General features: G+C 42.9%; 1 non-coding gene across 1 annotated transcript; it reads right to left on the reverse strand.

Moving 5' to 3' along the window:
- Positions 1–4,860: 4,860 nt before the first annotated feature.
- Positions 4,861–4,964, reverse strand: LOC113931648. The gene has a single exon (XR_003522809.1). It is a non-coding gene; the product is annotated as a U6 spliceosomal RNA (small nuclear RNA).
- Between the last annotated feature and the right edge of the window lie 12,855 nt (positions 4,965–17,819).

The raw sequence follows: 17,819 nt of genomic DNA on the forward strand, positions 1-17,819 counted from the left end.
CCTGTGAAATTGTCTTGCCAAAAAACCAAACCTGGATTTTCACAAGTCTCTACATCTAACTATCAGTTTACTTAAAAAACACTATTGGGCTATCATCACCAAAATCCATGGATACTGGGAAACTCTACATGAAAACTAGCTAACACCTGCATTAATAAATTTCAGTGGGGCGGGGTGGGAGGGAAGAAATGCTGGAGGGAACCTATAGATTAAAAGAGACTCAAAAGAAATTGAGGTCTTCCTGTGAGTATTTTTGGTGTGATAACAATGTGGTTATGCTTTAAAAAATCCTTTTAGAGAAATATACTGAAATATTTATGAATAAAATAATATGATATCTAGAGTTTGCTTCAGAATATTCAGGGGAGGAGAAGCGAGCGTGGGTATGTATGTAATGAGATTGGTCTCGCATTGATAGTTGTTCAAACTGAGGGATAAATACGTGGGGGTTCTTGCTCTACATTTTTTTAGGGGGGTGGGGAGAGAGTAGGGAGGGACAGAGGGAGAGGGAGAGAGAGAATCTGAAGCAGACTCCAGGCCAAGTGCAGAGCCCAATGCAGGAATCCATTTCAGACCCTGAGATGATGACCTGAGCCGAAATCAAGTCGGACGCTTAACCAACTGAGCCCCCCAGGTGCCCCTATTGCTCTACTTTTGTATGTGTTTGAAATTTTTCAGAATAGAAAGTTTAAAGTAAAAAAATTTAGGGCAGCAAAGTCAAAAGAACTGCGATGTAAATTCTACTTTAACTCCATGCCCTGGACTACATTGTTAACCTCTCTGTGGCTCTGTTTCTTCATCGACAGTAATGGCCCCTACATCACAGAGGGGTGGTGAGGGTTTGATGAGGTTTTCCCTATAAAGCCCTTCCAACACTGCCTGGCTCTCAGTCCACACTCAGTAAAGGCTAGCTCTTGTTACTGTTATTTATTTATTTTGATGGTCCTATCTTGAGGGGATGGTCCTAGGTGGGTCCTAGGTAAATGCTGCAATAGTATCTCCTATATGTTCCTCGCCTTGCATTTATAACAGGGGTACTCCTAGAACCATTGCTTTCTTTTTTTAAAATTTTTTAAAGATTTTTTTATTATTTATTTGAGAGAGAGAGGCATAGAGCACAAGCAGGGGGAGCAGCAGAGAGAGAGGGAGGAGCAGGCTCCCCGCTGAGCAGGGAGCCTGATATGGGGCTCGATCCCAGGACCCTGGGATCATGACCTGAGCCGAAGGCAGACGCTCAACTGACTGAGCCACCCAGGTGCCCTGAACCATTGCTTTCTGGCGTGAAAGGCTGACCCTTTCCCTAGGGCGACCTAATCAGCACTAGGGAGCCCAGGGATGTTGTTCCCTGATGGTGCCCAAAGCAAGTATGACCTCTTGAAAGGGATTTAGAAACAACCATGTCAATACTATGCTAATGGGGGTGCCTGGCTGGCTCAGTTGGTAGAGCGTGCAACTTTTGATCTCAGGGTTGTGAGTTCAAGTCCCACATTGGGTGTAGAGCTGATTTTAAAAAAATACTACACTAATGTAGTGCAGTAAATGTAGTCAACACTCCAAATAAAAGGCAGAAGTTGCCAGACTGGGCGCCTGGGTGGCTCAGTCGTTAAGTGTCTGCCTTCGGCTCAGGTCATGGTCCCAGGGTCCTGGGGTCGAGTCCCACATCAGGCTCCCTGCTCCGTGGAGAGCCTGCTTCTCCCTCTCCCGCTCCCCCTGTTTGTGTTCCCTCTCTCGCTGTGTCTCTCTCTGTCAAATAAATAAATGAAGTCTTCAAAAAAAAAAAAAGTTGCCAGACTGACCAAAAAAAAAAAAAAAAAAAAGACTGCCTATAAGAAACCCAGTTACTTAGGTTAAAGGATTAAAAAAATATATACTACACTAACACTAATCATAAGAAATCTATTATTTTAGCTATATACTATATACATATCTCAATATAGTATTTATATTATATGTAACATGATTATATATAATATATAGCATATATATTAATATCCAATAAAGTAGATTTAATCCAAGGAACATTGCCAGAGATATAGAGGGATATTTTGTAACGAAGAAAGGGTCAATGCATAACAAGGTGTCATTCTAAGTGTGTGTGTACCTTAATAACAGAGCTGCAAAATATGTGAAGCAAAAACTGGTAGAATTTAAAGGAGAAAAAGACAAATCCGCAATTATACTTGGAGACTTTAACACTCCTTCCTCAGTGATCAGTAGACCCAGTAGCTAATCATGAAGACACTATCCTTCAACTTGTCCTAATGGATATTGTTAGCTCTCTCCCTCAGCAACCACAGAACACACTTTGTTTTCAAGTGTGGAGCATTCACCATGAGAAACCCTAGGCTGGGCCATAAAGAAAGGGCCAATACATTTAAGAGGATGAAAATAACAGAGTATGTTCACTGACCATAAAGGAATTAGATTAGTGATCAATAGTTAGCTCTCTGGGAAGTTCCCTAAATGTGGGGGAAATTAACCAAATGCAGGGCTACCTGGGCACTTTTAAATGACTTCTCTGGAGGCCTGTCACTACGAAAGTATACAGTTTCTCTTCCTCCTTCCTTTCCCCCAAACACACCTCAGTGTCTGTTTGCATCCAGTCATATCTGTGGGGTCATTTGTTTTGTCCCCATGAGAGAAGAAAAGAGTTTTCGGTGGTGAGAAGAGCTAGAAAAAGATAAGAGGAGCTCTAGGGGATCATAATGGCATCGAGTCCTTTTTTGCTGGACCTGCCTAAGGGAGACTTTGAGAGACTGAACACAAGAAGACCTATTTCAAAACCCAGGTGCCAGAGTGCGGCACAGAACGGGGGACAATACCCTTCTAACCCAGAGCCATTGGGGCACCCCCGGGATTGCCAGCTTCCAGAGGAGCTATAGAAAGTGCCGTTAGCATGGACAGGGGTGTTTCATTAGGGACACAAAGTGACCAGATTTCGTAAGTAGCTTTGCAAGCGGAAGACGGGGAGAAGTGGAAGCTGGAACGGGGTAGGAAAATAGGGTGGGGCTCCCAGAAATCAATGGTACGGGGTGGGGCACTTGAAAGTGGGGTGTGGTCTTACTATTACACAGAGACTTAACTAAGAAACATATAGAACTTACTGAGAACAACAGGTGGAATCGTCTCCTTTTTTTTTTTTTTAGAAAACATCTTTCTTTTTTTTTAAGATTTTATTTATTTATTTGACAGAGAGAGACACAGCGAGAGAGGGAACATAAGCAGGGGGAGTGGGAGAGGGAGAAGCAGGCTCCCTGCTGAGCAGGGAGCCCGATGCAGGGCTCGATCCCAGGACCCTGGGATCATGACCTGAGCTGAAGGCAGATGCTTAATGACTGAGCCACCCAGGTGCCCCTAGAAAGCATCTTTCAACTAACATCCTTTTTAAAATTTAAATTCAATTAATTAACATATAGTGTATTATTAGTTTCAGAGGTACATCAGTCTTACGTAACACCCAGTGCTCATTACATCACGTGCCCGCCTTAATGTCCATCCCCTGTTACCCCATTCCCCACCCCCTCCCCTCCAGCAACCCTCAGTTTGTTTCCTGTGATTAAGAGTCTCTCATGGTTTGTCCCCCTCTCTGGTTTCGTCTTGTATTTTTCCCTCCCTTCCTCTATGCTCTTCTGTTTCATTTCTTAAATTCCACATATGAGTGAAATCATATAATTGTCTTTCTCTGATTGACTTATTTCACTTAGCATAATACCCTCTAGTTCCATCCACATCGTTGCAAATGGCCAGATTTCTTTTTTTCTGATGGTTGCATAATATTCCATTGTATATATAGACCACATCTTCTTTATCCATTCATCTGTTGATGGACATCTGGGCTCTTTCATAGTTTGGCTATTGTGGACATTGCTGCTATAAATATTGGGGTGCACGTGCCCCTTTGGATCACTACACTTATATCTTTGGGGTAAATACTTAGTAGTGCAATTGCTGGGTCATAGGGTAGCTCTATTTTCAACTTTTTGAGGAACCTCCGTACTGTTTTCAAGAGTGGCTGCACCAGCTTGCACTCCCACCAATAGTGTAAGAGTGTGGAATTGTCTCCTTTTCTGGAATAAATAACAAGATCCTCCAGGGGCCAGTCTTAGGGACTCTTTTGATAATCTAGGATCACTTGAGGGTTTATGCAGAAAGAGAACTACAGTAACTCCTTCTGATTGGTCTGTTGCCTGGACTCCAACAGAATTTTCTATAAAGAGAATTATTGTGCCTTGTAGATTCTTGATGAAGAAACATCCTTTATCTTTAGTTCTTAGCAGGTTAAATTTGGAAAGGAACACGTAAGATCAATGATAAATGCAGGAGGCTTGTATAGACCTGCATAAAAGTGTTCAGAGGATTTAACACCACATAGTAAGGGCAACATAAAGAGCTTTTTATAAGTTATATCAAGAGCAAGATGACAGGGGCGCCTGGGTGGCTCAGTCATTAAGCGTCTGCCTTCGGCTCAGGTCATGGTCCCAGGGTCCTGGGATCGAGCCCCGCATCGGGCTCCCTGCTCCGCGGGAAGCCTGCTTCTCCCTCTCCCACTCCCCCTGCTTGTGTTCCCTCTCTTGCTGTGTCTCTCTCTGTCAAATAAATAAAATCTTAAAAAAAAAAAAGAAACGAAGTTAGAAATTAAAAAAAAAAAAAAAACAAGATGACAATAGAGAAAAGCATACAAGTGGCCGTGACATAGTGATGAATGATAAAGATAGACTGGAGCTCCTCTGCTCTCACTTGGTACCTGTATTTTCTGTCAAGGAGAAATCTTCATACTGGAAAGTCTAGCCCAGTGCTCTTCAAACTTTATCATGCATATGCATCACCTCAGGATTTTGTTAAAATGGAGATTCTTTTAAAAAAAATATGGAACGCTTCATCAATTTGTGTGTCATCCTTGGAGCAGGCCACGCTGATCTCTGAGTCGTTCCCAATTTCAGTATATGTGCTGCCAAAGTGAGCACTTAAAATGGAGATTCTGGTGGCACCTGGGTGGCTCAGTCGGTGAAGCATCTGCCTTCGGCTCAGGTCATGATCTTAGGGTCCTGGGATCGAGCCCTGTGATGGGCTCCTTGCTTAGCAGGGAGCTTGCTTCTCCTTCTCCCTCTGCCGCTCCCCCTGCTTGTGCTCTCTCTCTCTCTCTCTGTGTCAAATAAATAAATAAAATCTTTAAAAAAAAAAAAAAGAAAGAAAGTCCAGGATGGATAAAGTGGCTAAAATGGTTTTTAAAAGCATTTCATTGCTGGGGCGCCTGGGTGGCTCAGTCGGTTAAGCATCTAACTTTGGCTCAGGTCATGGTCTCGGGGTCCTCAGGCACTTCGGGCTCCCCACTCAGTGGGGAGTCTGCTTGTCCCTCTCCTTCTGCCCCTCTCCCCATTTGCATGCTCTCTCTCAAATAAATAAATAAAATCTTTTAAAAAAGTATTTCATTGCTTTAACCAGGTTCAAGTCTTTGGTCTAGACAAATGATATCTCTCAGAGCATTGGGAGTGCCTGCAAATGAGACCTTTAAACCACTCTGGGGATACTTTTATTTTCATCAATGTGGAGAGTAGGAGAGGTGCTAGAAACCTCTAGAAGAGAGGCAGATGCAATCCTGGGTTTCAAAACAGGAAAGAAGCGCAAGTGGAAGTGGACAGATCAGTCAGCTTGATGTTAATTCCCGGAGACAATCTGAAATGGATTCTTTTTCAAGCATGGTTTCTGCTCACCGGACCCAGTATGATTTCCCTGAGAGCAAATCCCGTCCGACTAGTTTCATTATCTCCTCTAGGTTTACTAGAACGATAGGTCAGGGCAGCTATGGTAGATTGAGAGCAAGTGAAATCGGGCACAACACTAGCTGAGGACTTTCAAGATATTATTTGTGCAAAGCAGCACAATAGTGACTGGCCGTGAGGCCAATGAGGGGGATTAGGAACGGGTTGATCCAGTCTGCCCAGAGGGCCCTGATGAATGAGTAATAACTCCCAAAGGAGAGTGTCCAGGCCCACTATAAGTTTTCGTCCTCAGCCTGGCCTGTTGAAGCAATTTTATCACTGGCTTAGATCCGTGGTTCTCAAATATTTGGGCACCTCGGGATCTCTCGGGGACAAGGGATGCTTGTTAAAATATAGGTTCCAAGGCTCCAATCCTGGGCTCTGATTCAGCAGGTCTGAATGCATTTTTTATTAAGCATTTCAAAGTGACCCTGAGGAAGGTACTCCATGGAGCTTCATTTGAAAAAAACTGAACATAAGCAGCACAAGACACTCTTTGACAAATGTGTATTTGGGGTTTCCCAAATGAGTGAGGGTTAGGGAAGCCAAGGCTAATATTTCCTTAGAGAGCCATCCTCAAGCCCCGAGGCTGCCCATTTTCTTGATTCTGAAGGAGACTGAGAGTGGGGAAGTATTTTTACCTTTGGCCTATATTGTTTGAATTAATTATTATAAAAAGAAGTCTAGGACTTCTCTCTAGAAGATGGAAATACACATACTCTTTGCTATTTCTCTTATGAAGTACAACTAAAACCCCTTGACATTGTATATGTCATACAGGGGTGCCTGGCTGGCTTTGTTGTAGGACCATGCCACTCTTGATCTCTGGGTCTTGAGTTCAAGCCCCACGTTGGGTGTAGAGATTAACTAACCAACTAACTAACCAAACAAACTTAAATAAGAAAGCATACGAAGGCTCTGAAAGGTAGAGAGAACAAGGTAGATCATTTAGGGATCTTTGGATGCAAGGAACAATATGGTGGTAAGTTCCCTGGGTTTCTTCTGGCCTCACGTACCATGCACTTGGGGCTGCAGAAGGTGGTAACCCCAAAGTGTGGAGGCCTGAAAGGTGGAACTGCCAACGAGTGCAGACAAAAAAAGCCCCAAGAAAAGGCTTGCTCTCTTTAGCCAAAGACCAGAAAATAAACAGCCAAGAATGACAGCAAACATTTAGACAATAAATGCTTTTCCCCAGCCAAGCACTACAGAAAAATCGTGGCACCATCCCCACCTACACCAGCAAAGGCCAAGGGAAGAGCCTAGATTTCTGCCCTCACAAGGTTGTACCACGGCACCCAAGCCTCCTGCCTCGGTGGCTGGTATCAGAGGAGGCTTGGAGGAGAGTCAGGACATTTAGCACTGCCCCCTCAGCAACGGGGCCACCTCCCCCTCATGGTGTCAGTAGAACCCACGTGGAGAGCAGTCACAGGGCCCCTACACCTCCCAGCTGGGGAGGAAACAGTAGAGCCCGAGTGGGGGGCTGGAACTCCCAGGCCTACCCAGCAGCCCCTCCTGGGTGGCAGAGGAGGCCCTGGGGCTAACCTGGATGCTCACCACCGCCCGGCAGTAACAGGGCAGCGTCGCCTCTTTCCTCTGACAGGACAGTGTCATGGGAAGTCGGCTAGAACAGAAGGTTTAAATACGATACGGAGTCTCACAAAATAATACCCCAAGTGTTGAGGTTTCACCTGAAAGTCACTCATCATACCAAGGATCAGGGAGATCCCAAGCCGAAGGAAAAAGATGAAAAGATGCTGTCTTAGTGTCCCAGGGCTACCATAACATAGTACTACAAACTGAGTGGCTTAAAAACAACAGGAATTTGTTGTCTCACCGTTCTGGAGCCTTGGAGTCCGAAATCGAGAATCAGCGTGTTGACAGGGCCATGCGCCCTGTGAAACCCGGAGGGGAGAATCCTTCCTGGCCTCTCCCCAGCTTCTGGAGTGGCTGTCAGTTCCTTGGCTCACATTGGTATCACTCCAAACTCTTTCTCTGTTATCACATAGCATTCTCCCCGTGTCTGTGTCCAAAGTTACCTCCTCTTATAAGGATATCAGTCGTATTTCATTAGGACCCACCCTAATAACCTCAACTTAACTGCATCCACAAAGACCCTATTTCCAAGTAAGGACACATTTACAGGTAATAGGGGATGAGGACATCAACACATCTCTGTTCTCTGTGTTTCAGGAATACAGTTCGACCTATAACAGTTGCCAACACCGAGATGGCAGAAATGTTAGAATTCTCTGACAAAGATTTTAAAGCTGCTGTGTAATAAGAATGTTTCAGCAAGCAGTTACGAACACACTTGAAACAAATGCAATAGAACGTATAAAATAGAAACAACAAATGAGAATTCGAGAATATAAAGAAGCACAAAAGGGGTATTTTAAAACTGAAAAATACAATCACTGAGATATAAAACTTAGAGGATGAGCTCAATAGCAGAATGGAGGTGACAGAGGAAAGAATCAATGAACTGGAAGATAACATAATAGAAATGACCCAGTCTGAGCAACAGAGGGAGAATATAAATTTTAAAGATTTATTTATTTATTCCAGAGAAAGGGAGACAGAGTGAGTGGGGGGGAGGGGCAGAGGGAGGGGGGGTGAGAGAGAGACAGAGAGAATCCCCACCTGAGCACAGAGCCCGATGTGGGGCTCGATCCCATGACCCTGAGATCATGACCTCGGCCGAAACCAAGAGTCAGATGTTGCACCGACTGAGGCACCCAGGTGCTCCAGGAGAAAATAAATTTTAAAAAATGAACAGAGCCTCAAGGACCTGAGGGATTATAACAAAAGATCTAACATTTGTATTGTAGGAGTATCAGAAGGAGATGAGAAAGAGGGTAGGGCTTAAAAAGTACTCAAAGAGGGGCACCTGGCTGCCTCAGTCAGTAGAGCACATGACTCTTGATCTTGGGATTGTAAGTTCGAGCCCCGTGTTGGGCATAGAGCTTACTTTAAAAAAAGTAATAATGACCGAAGAAGAAATAATGGTTTTTGTTTGTTTGTTTTGTTTTGCAGAGAAAGAAATAATGACTGAAATTTTTTCCAAATATGGCAAGAAGCATAAAGCCACAGATTCATGAAGTTGAGCAAATCTTAAACAGGATATACTCAAAGAAATCCATACCAAAGCACATCATAATTAAACTTCTAAAAACTAAAGACAAAGAAAAAAATCTTGAAAGCCACAAGAAAAAAATGTTATCTCGGGGAAATAACAATTTGAATGACAGCAGATTTCATATCAGAAGTCATGGAAGCCAGAAGGAATTGGCACAATATTTTTTTTAAATGGTGAAAAAAAGGGAGTTGTCAACCCAGAATCCTGTACCTAGTGAGAACATCCTTCAGGAATGAAAGGAAAAATCAAGACATTCTCAAATTAGGAAAAACTAAGAGAATTTGTGACCATCAGACCATCCCTAAATTTTAATTTAGGGTTTTAGAGCTAATGGAATTGCTCTAAACAGAAAAGATATGATAAAAGAAGAAATCTTGGAACATCAAGAAGGAAGGAGGAAGAACACAATAAACAAAAATATGGGGAAATGAAGTAATCTTTCTTTCTCCTCTTAAATTTTCTATATTATGTTTGATGGTTGAAGCCATAATTATAACACTATCTGATGTGGTTCTAAATGTGTGTAGAGGAAGTATTTAGGACAATTATAAATAGGGGAAGGAAAAGGAATATAAAGAGAGGTAAGATTTCTGTACTTCACTCAAGATGGTAAATGGATAACACCAATAGATTGTCCTAAGTCCTCTGTATATATAATGTAATACCTGTATATATAATGTAATACCTAAAAAAAAACCTTTGCAAAGAAATATACTCAAAAACATCATAGATAAATCGAAATAGATTTCTAAAAAATGTCTAAGTAACCCACAGGAGGGCAGTAAAAAGAAAGCAAGAAATGAAAAACAGAGAGAACAAACAGAAAACAAAAAAAATTAAATGTCAAGCTCAAGCTCTAATGTAGCAATAATTACATTGAGTGTAACACTCTCTATACAACAATTAAGAGACAAAGATTGGCAGTGTGGATTAAAAAACAGAGCCAACAAGGGTGCCTGGCTGGCTCAGTTGGAGGAGGGTATGACTCTTGATCTCGGGGTTGTGGGTTCAAGCCCCATATTGGGTGTAGCGATTACTAAAACAAAACAAAACAAAACACCCCCCCCAAAAAAACCCAGCTTAAAAAAAAAGTAAGTTATTAAAAAAAGACCAGGGCCAACCATACACTGTCTACAAGGAAATCACTTCCAGTATAATGATAAGCCAAGGTGAAAATAAAAGGATATAGAGAGAGATATTATGCAAACATTAACCAAAAGAAAACAGAAGTGGCTCCATTTTAATATCAGATAAAATAGACTTTAGAGCAAAGAAAATGACCAGTGACAGAGAGGAATGTGATGATTTATATGATGATAAAAATGTCAAAATTCACCAAAAAGACATAGCAATCCTGAATGCATATACACCAAAAAAAGAGCTACAAAATATATAAAGCAAAAGCTAGAGATAGATAAGCCCCACAACTGTAGCCAGACACTTCAATAACCCTTTCCCAACAACTAATAGATTAACTAGACAGAAAATAAGCAAGGATGTACAACTCAACAACATCAACCAACAAGATCTGATAGACCTTTCGAGGACACTCCAGCCAACAACAGCAGCATATGCATTCTTTTCAAGTGCCCACAAAACATACACAAAGATAGAGCATATTCTGGACCATAAAACAAGTCTGGAAAAATTTTAAATAATTGTGTTCTCTGATCACAATGGAATCAGAGTAGAAATCAATAAACAAAAAGATGACAGACAAATCTCCAAACAATTGGAAACTCAAAACATACTTCTAAATAATCCACGGGTCAAAGAGAAAGTCTTTGGAAATAAAGAAAAAAATACATTAAACCAAATGAGAATGAAAATGCAACAAATCAAAATTTGTGGCAGGCTGCTAAAGTAGTGTTGGGAGGAAAATTTACAGCACTAACTGCACACATTAGAAAAGAGGCAAAGTCTCAAATCAGTAATCTCAGCTTCCACCTCAAGAGCCTGCAAAAACAAGAGCAGAAGAAACCCAAAGGAAGCAAAAGGAAGAAAACAATAATTGCTCAAAGCAGAAATCAATGAAAGCAGAAACAGAAAAACAATAGGGAAAAACAATGAAACAAAGAACTGGTTCTTTGAAAAGACCAATAGCCAAACCTCTACGACTGCTGACAAAGAAAAAAGATAGAGAAGGGGTACCTGGCTGGCTCTTGATAAGCACGGGACTCTTGATCTCGGGATCATGAATTCAAGCCCCACGTTGGGTGTAGAGATTACATAAGTAAATAAATAAAGACAGAGAGCGAGAAGACACACATTATCAACAGCCAGAATCAAATAGGGATAGCACTACAGACCCAGCAGACATCAAAAGGATAAGAAAAGAATACAATGAAAATCTCCTCACATGTGAATCTGACAACTTAGATGGAATGGACCAATTCCCCGAAAAACACGAATTGTCACAACTCACCAAATATGAAATAGATTATTTGAATAACCTTATAACCTCAAGAAATTGAATTTATAATGTAAAAACTCTCAAAAAAAAAAAAAAAAAAAAGAAAGAAATCTCCATGCCCAGATAGCTACACTGGAGAATTATACAAAACATGTAAGAAAGGATCTATACCAATTCTACCAGTCTCTTCCAGAAAACAGAAGAGGAGAAAATACAGTTGACCCTTAAATGACACTGGAGTTAGGAGTGCTGACCCCTCTGCACAAAAATCCATGTATAACTTTTAACTCTCCCGGGGCGCCTGGGTGGCTCAGTCATTAAGCGTCTGCCTTCAGCTCAGGTCATGATCCCAGGGTCCTGTTCGGTGGTAAGCCTGCTTCTCCCTCTCCCACTCCCCCTGCTTGTGTTCCCTCTCTTGCTGTATCTCTCTCTGTCAAATAAATAAATAAAATTTTTAAAAAATAAAAACTTTTAACTCTCCCAAAACTTAACAGCTAATAACCTACTGTTGACCAGAAGCCTTATGATAACATCAACAGTCGATTAACACATGTTTTATATGTTATATGTATTATATAATGTATAAAGTAAGCTAGAGAAAGGAAAATGTTAAGAAAATCTTAAGAGAAAATACATTTACAGTATTGTACTGCAAAAAAATCCACATATAAATATTATATTGTTCAAAATCCGCATATAAGTTCAAACCCATGTTGTTCAAGGATCAACTGTACTTCCCAATTCACTTTATGAACTAGTATTAACCTGGTATCAAAATCAGACAGAAATCACACAACAAAGAAAACTATATACCAATAACCCTCATGAATGCAGATGCAAAAATCCTTCACAAGATATTAGCAAATAGGGGGCACCTGGCTGGCTCAGTCAGTAGAGCATGCGACTCTTGATCTTGGGGTTGTGAGTTTGAGCCCCACGTTAGGTGTAGAGATTACTTAACAAAAAAGATAATAGCAAATAGATTTCAGCAATGTATAAAAGGAATCATATGCCATGTCCAAGTGGGGTTCATTTTGGAGATACAAGGATACTTCAATATTCAAAATCAATCAGTGTAATCTGCCATATTAACAGGCTACAGAAGAAAACTTAAACGATTGTATCAATTGAAGCAGAAAAAGCTTTTTGATAAAATGTCACACCTGTTCAGAATAAAAACTCTCAGTTCACTAGGAATGGAGGAGAGCTTCCTCAACTCAGCAGAAAGTATGTACAAAACCCCCGGGAACTTATGAGTATGTAATCTTTCATGGCAAAAGAGACTTGGTAGGTGTCGTTAAATTAAGGATCCTGACATGGTAAGATTATCCTGGATTATCCAAGTGTGTCAATATAATCATGGGGTCCTTACAAGAGGGAGACAAGAGGGTCAGACTCAGAGAGGGAGGTATGAGGATAGAAGCAGAGGTTGGGGCGACGTGCTCTGCAGATGGTGTAAGGGGTCACAAGCCGAGGAATGCAGGCAGCCTCTGGAAGGTGGAAAAGACAAGGAAACAGATACCCCCTAGGGCCTCAGGAAGGAACACTGCCCGGCTGGCCCTCTGATTATAGGACTTTTGGCCTCCAGAACTATAAGACAATAAATCTTCTGGTGGCGTTTTAAGCCACTCAGTTGTTTTAAACTACTCAGTTTGTGGTCATTTCTTTTAGAGTAGCAATAGGAAACATACAGAGGTGATGGCAATTGCTAGCACAGAGTTTAAAAAGGCTCTCTGGCAGGGGGGCCTGGCTGGCTCAGTCGGTAGAGTGTGCAACTCTTGATCTCAGGGTTGTGCGTTCATGCCCCTTGTTGGGTGCAGAGATTACTTAAATAAAGGAATTAGATTGGGGCGCCTGGGTGGCTCAGTCAGTGAAGCGTCTGCCTTTGGCTCACGTCACAATCCTGGAGTCCCAGGATCAAGCCCCATGTTGGGCTCCCCGCTCAGCGGGGAGTCTGCTTCTCCCTCTGCCTCTCCCCCTGACCCCTGGCTTGTGCTCTCGCTCACTCACTCTCTCTCTCAAGTGAATACATAAAATCTTTAAAAAAAGAAATTAGATAAAAAATAAAAAGACTCTCTGGCAAAGCTCTTGGCTCCTGCCTGGCCTGTCGATCCCTGGAAGATGGGAGCAATGCAGATATGAATTCATAATGTATATTCTATATTGTTCTTGTGGCTCTCCGCGTGTTTCCCTGTGTTAACCTAAATTATATTATTTAGATGTATGTTACCTGTGGGCAAGTTGAGTCAGTACATCACACAAGAACTTGTCTGCCTAACAGGCAGGCAGTAATAATGCTTTGCAACTAAATAATATGTTGGAGTTTCTGAAAGGTTTTCACACATGACACAAGTATCAACATAAATTGAAAATATGAGGGCAGGGGGGCGCCTGGGTGGCTCACTTGATCAAGTGTCTGACTCTTGATTTCGGCTCAGGTCATGATCTCAGGGTTGGCTCCATGTTAAGATTCTCTAAAGAGATGAAGCTTCTGTCTCTCCCTCTGCTTCTGCCCGTCCCCCCAATCAAAAAAAAAAAAAAAAAAAAAAGACAAAAAGAAAATCTGAGGGCAGGGATCATAGGAGGTCTCCAGAGAAGGAGGCTGTCAAAGCACCACTGAGTGAACAAGAGAGGAAGAGAGACAATTGCCAGGGAAAGGTAATGAGTTCTCCTTCCCCTGGAAAAATTGGTGAAGGCCTACAACCTTTAAGTCTTAGCTTGAAAGACGCGGCCATCTTTGGGGGGGCATTATTCTGCCTGCCATGACTTCCGGTCTCTCTACTCTGGAGGGACTGTTTCTCTCAATCATCCACCGATATCATCCCCTGTGGCATCTCCCAGAAGGCACGGCTCTGGGCTTTCTGTTAATATTCACTGTACGGTCATATCAGAGACTAGTGGCTTTTGAATTTGTTGTTTTCCTATTTGGTTTTAGTCAGATGTGCCACCGGGTGAGAGGGGCTGTCTCAGTCTTCACTGGTAGAGTTTTCTATCCCCGAATGGAAGCCAGCGGACCCTCGGAGGGCTGCTCTCAGTCCTGAGATATCTGGGGCTAATTCACAATAGAATTTAAGGAATGAAGCTGCTGGGTGTTTTGAAGTGGCCTGTCACTGGGAGTTCACACAAGTCAGTCAGGCCCTCCGTCTCCGCCACCCCAGCCTGCCCCTCCCACAGCCCCCCCACCATCTCGGCAAACAGCAAATCCAGTCTTCCAGTTTCTCATGCAAAAACTTGCCTCTCACATCCAACATCTAAAACATCAGCAATCCCTGTGGATTACCTGCAACATATATTCTGAACTTAACCGCTTCTTACACCGCTACTGCTAGGAGCCTGGTCTGAGCCACCAGCAGCTTCCTCCCCAGGCATTGCTTTCGTATCCAGTTTGCTCCTCCTTCTTCCATTCTGCCTTCCTCCAGTTTCTTTTCTGTATTAAGTCATCTCTACGTCCCACGTGGGGCTTGAACTCATGACCCCGAGATCAAGAGTCGCATGCTCTTCTGACTGAGCCAGCCAGGCGTGCCCCCCCCAACCACCTCCAGTTTATTTTCAACACAGCAGCCACCGTGACCCTCGAAAAATGTGCTTCAGATCATGTCACTCCTCTTCTTACAACTCTCTGGTGGCTCCACATCTTGTTCTGAGGACAAGCTAAAGTCATGGCCCACAAGCATCTCCTTGCTCCTCCCTGACCATGATACCTCAGGTCCCTGCACTTACCGTTCCCTCTGCTAGAAGGCTTTTCCTCCAGATACCTGCTTGGTTCCTCTCTTACATCCTTTAGATTTTTACTTAAATGTTTCCTTCTCAATGAGTCTTTTGCTGGCCACCATTTCGAAAATTACAATGCCCCCTCCAACACCTCACCCCCCTTTCCTGCTGAATTTCCTCCATGGCTCTATTTGCCATCCGATATTATCTATCTATCTATCTATCTATCTATCTATCTATCTATCTATCATCAATCATCTATCTATATCTATCTATCAAATTATATATAAAGTATAATTACATATATAATATATAATTATATATAAAGTATAACGTGTTCATTGCCTGCCTTACCCCTCCAGTATAAATTCCCAAGGGCAGGGCTTTTTCTCTGTTTTGTTCATTGATGAATTCCCCAGTGCAATGAGAGGTACCTGTCACATAGAAAATGCCAATAAACATTTGCTGGATGGACGGAGAAATGAATTTTGCGTGTTCCCTACACCCCAGGCTCCCACTAACTATTCCCTCACCCAATCTCAGCATCACAGACTTCCACCCCTTTTGCTGAGGCTTGAGTTCACTTTGCATCTTAAAAATGTCCCAAGGTGGGGCGCCTGGGTGGCTCAGTGGGTTAAGCGTGTCTGCCTCCTGCTGGGGTCATGATCCCAGGCTCCTAGGATCGAGTCCCGCCTCCTCGGGTTCCCTGCTCAGCAGGGAGCCTGCTTTTCCCTCTCCCTCCCCCACCAAGTAAATAAGATCTTTAAGACAAATGTCCCAAGCCTTGCAACTGACCACGCCCACTCCGCAAAAAGCTTCCTGCCAGGAAAGGGCCCTGGCGGTGCTGGCGGACCGTTTCCAGCCAGGCATGAGGTCTAGAAGTCAGGGAAGGCTTCCCGGAGGAGGTGATGACTGAGTGGCCGCTGAGGGGCTAGTGGAGTCAGAGTGAAGAAGCGCTATTCCAGCAGGCCACCGGCAGCGCCAGAGTTTGGACTGCCCCAGAAGTGGAAGCTCAGAGAAAGCCGCCTGAAACAGAGGGAAGAGGTAACGGCCGCTGGAGGCCACGCGGGGGGTGCTGGTGGGAGCCGTCATCGCGGGGATCCTGGGTGACCTGGGTTCAGGGGGACCCCGGAGCTGCTGGAGGAAACCGTGCAGGCCATGGAGGTGGAGTGAAGTAGGCTGGTGCTTAGAGCTTGGAGCAAAGAGGAATAAACCCAGGAAATACAAAAACACCTAAAAAAAAAAAATGTCCCAAAAGATTAGCCCCACCCCCACTGAGGGAGTTTCATGTATTCCAGCCGGAGTGTTATCGCTCTTGGTTTGGGGCCAGAGGGAGCTGGATCTGAATGCTGGCCCTGCTGCTCCGTAGCTGTGTGTCAGACCCAAAGCAAGTCACTTCACTTCTCTGAGCCCCAGCTTCTCCGGTGGAGGGTGAGAATGTTATCTGCAATCGTAGCGTTCCCGGGAAGCCTGGAAGTAGGCATGTCTTTTTCATGCCAAGAGCAGTGCCTGGCACAAAGAGGAGGCCATACCCTACGCACCGCTCTGCGGTTTGCAATCCCTGCACAAATCAATGTTGTGCGTATATCCTACTGGTCCTTTCATCTCTGATAGATTTCCGAAGCTGGGTTCCTGCCCTAGTGGTAAGGGCTTTAAAACAGTAAACCATGCTAGATTATTATCCAGACAAGGCTGTAAAAATTCATACTCCTGCTAACTATGTATGAGAATGCTTGTTTCCCCACACACTTACTAGTACCAGATGTTATGAATCTTTTTCTTTTTTGCCCATCTGATGGGAGGAAATGGTGTTGATTTCCATTTCCTTTATCACAATGGTGAAGTTGAACATCTTTTCATGTGTGTGTTATTCATTTGCAGGTCCTCAGATGTGATTGCCTTTCCTTTGTCCAGTTGTCTTTTGGGTCATTTGTATTTTTCTTCCCTTTTTCTTAAGGATTTTATTTTTAAGGAATCTCCACACCCACCATGGGGCTCTAACTCACAACCTCAAGGTCAAAAATTGCACACTCTACCAACCAAGCCAGCTTGGCGCCTCTCATTTGTATTTTTCTTATCAATTTATACATTGCGGATATGGAGAGGGACTGCCAAAAGGTACGAGGCTCTTTTTTGGAGTGATGAAAATGTTCTAACATTAGATTACAGTGATAGTTTCAACAGCTCTGTAAATATACTAAAAAACTTTGAATTTACACTTTCAATCAGTGAGATTTATGGTATCTAAATTGTATCTCAGTAAAGCTGTTAAAAAAATGAACTATTTGGAAAGTGAATTTTTAAGACATTTTATGTATTTATATGAGAGAGAGTGAGAGAGAGAGAAAGAGGGAACACAAGCAGGGGAGGGGCAGAGGGAGAGCAAGAGGGAGAAGCAGACCCCCTGCTGAGCACAGAGCCCCATGCAGGGCTCAAATCCAGGACGCTGAGATCATGACCTGAGCCAAAGGCAGATGCTTAACTAGACTGAGCCACCCAGGTGCCCCCAAAGTGATTCTTAATGGCTCTATAAAATTTCCTTTACTGGAATGATCATATTTTATTTGACACCTCCAATTGCTTCTAATTATTTCCAATATTTCATTCATAAAGAAATCATGATGAATATCTTTGTGCATAAATCTCTGCTTTGTCTTAGGATATATTCTTAAAATGGGAATTCCTGGGGAGAATGATTTTTTTAAGGGGGAAGAATGATTTCTAATAAAGAATATGAAAATAGTTGACAGTGATTCCATCTCCGTTTGAACATTCTAGAGTTTTCGCCTTAAGTTCAGAA

Source organism: Zalophus californianus, chromosome X (genome assembly GCF_009762305.2).
Source record: "Zalophus californianus isolate mZalCal1 chromosome X, mZalCal1.pri.v2, whole genome shotgun sequence".
Lineage (NCBI taxonomy): Eukaryota > Metazoa > Chordata > Mammalia > Carnivora > Otariidae > Zalophus > Zalophus californianus.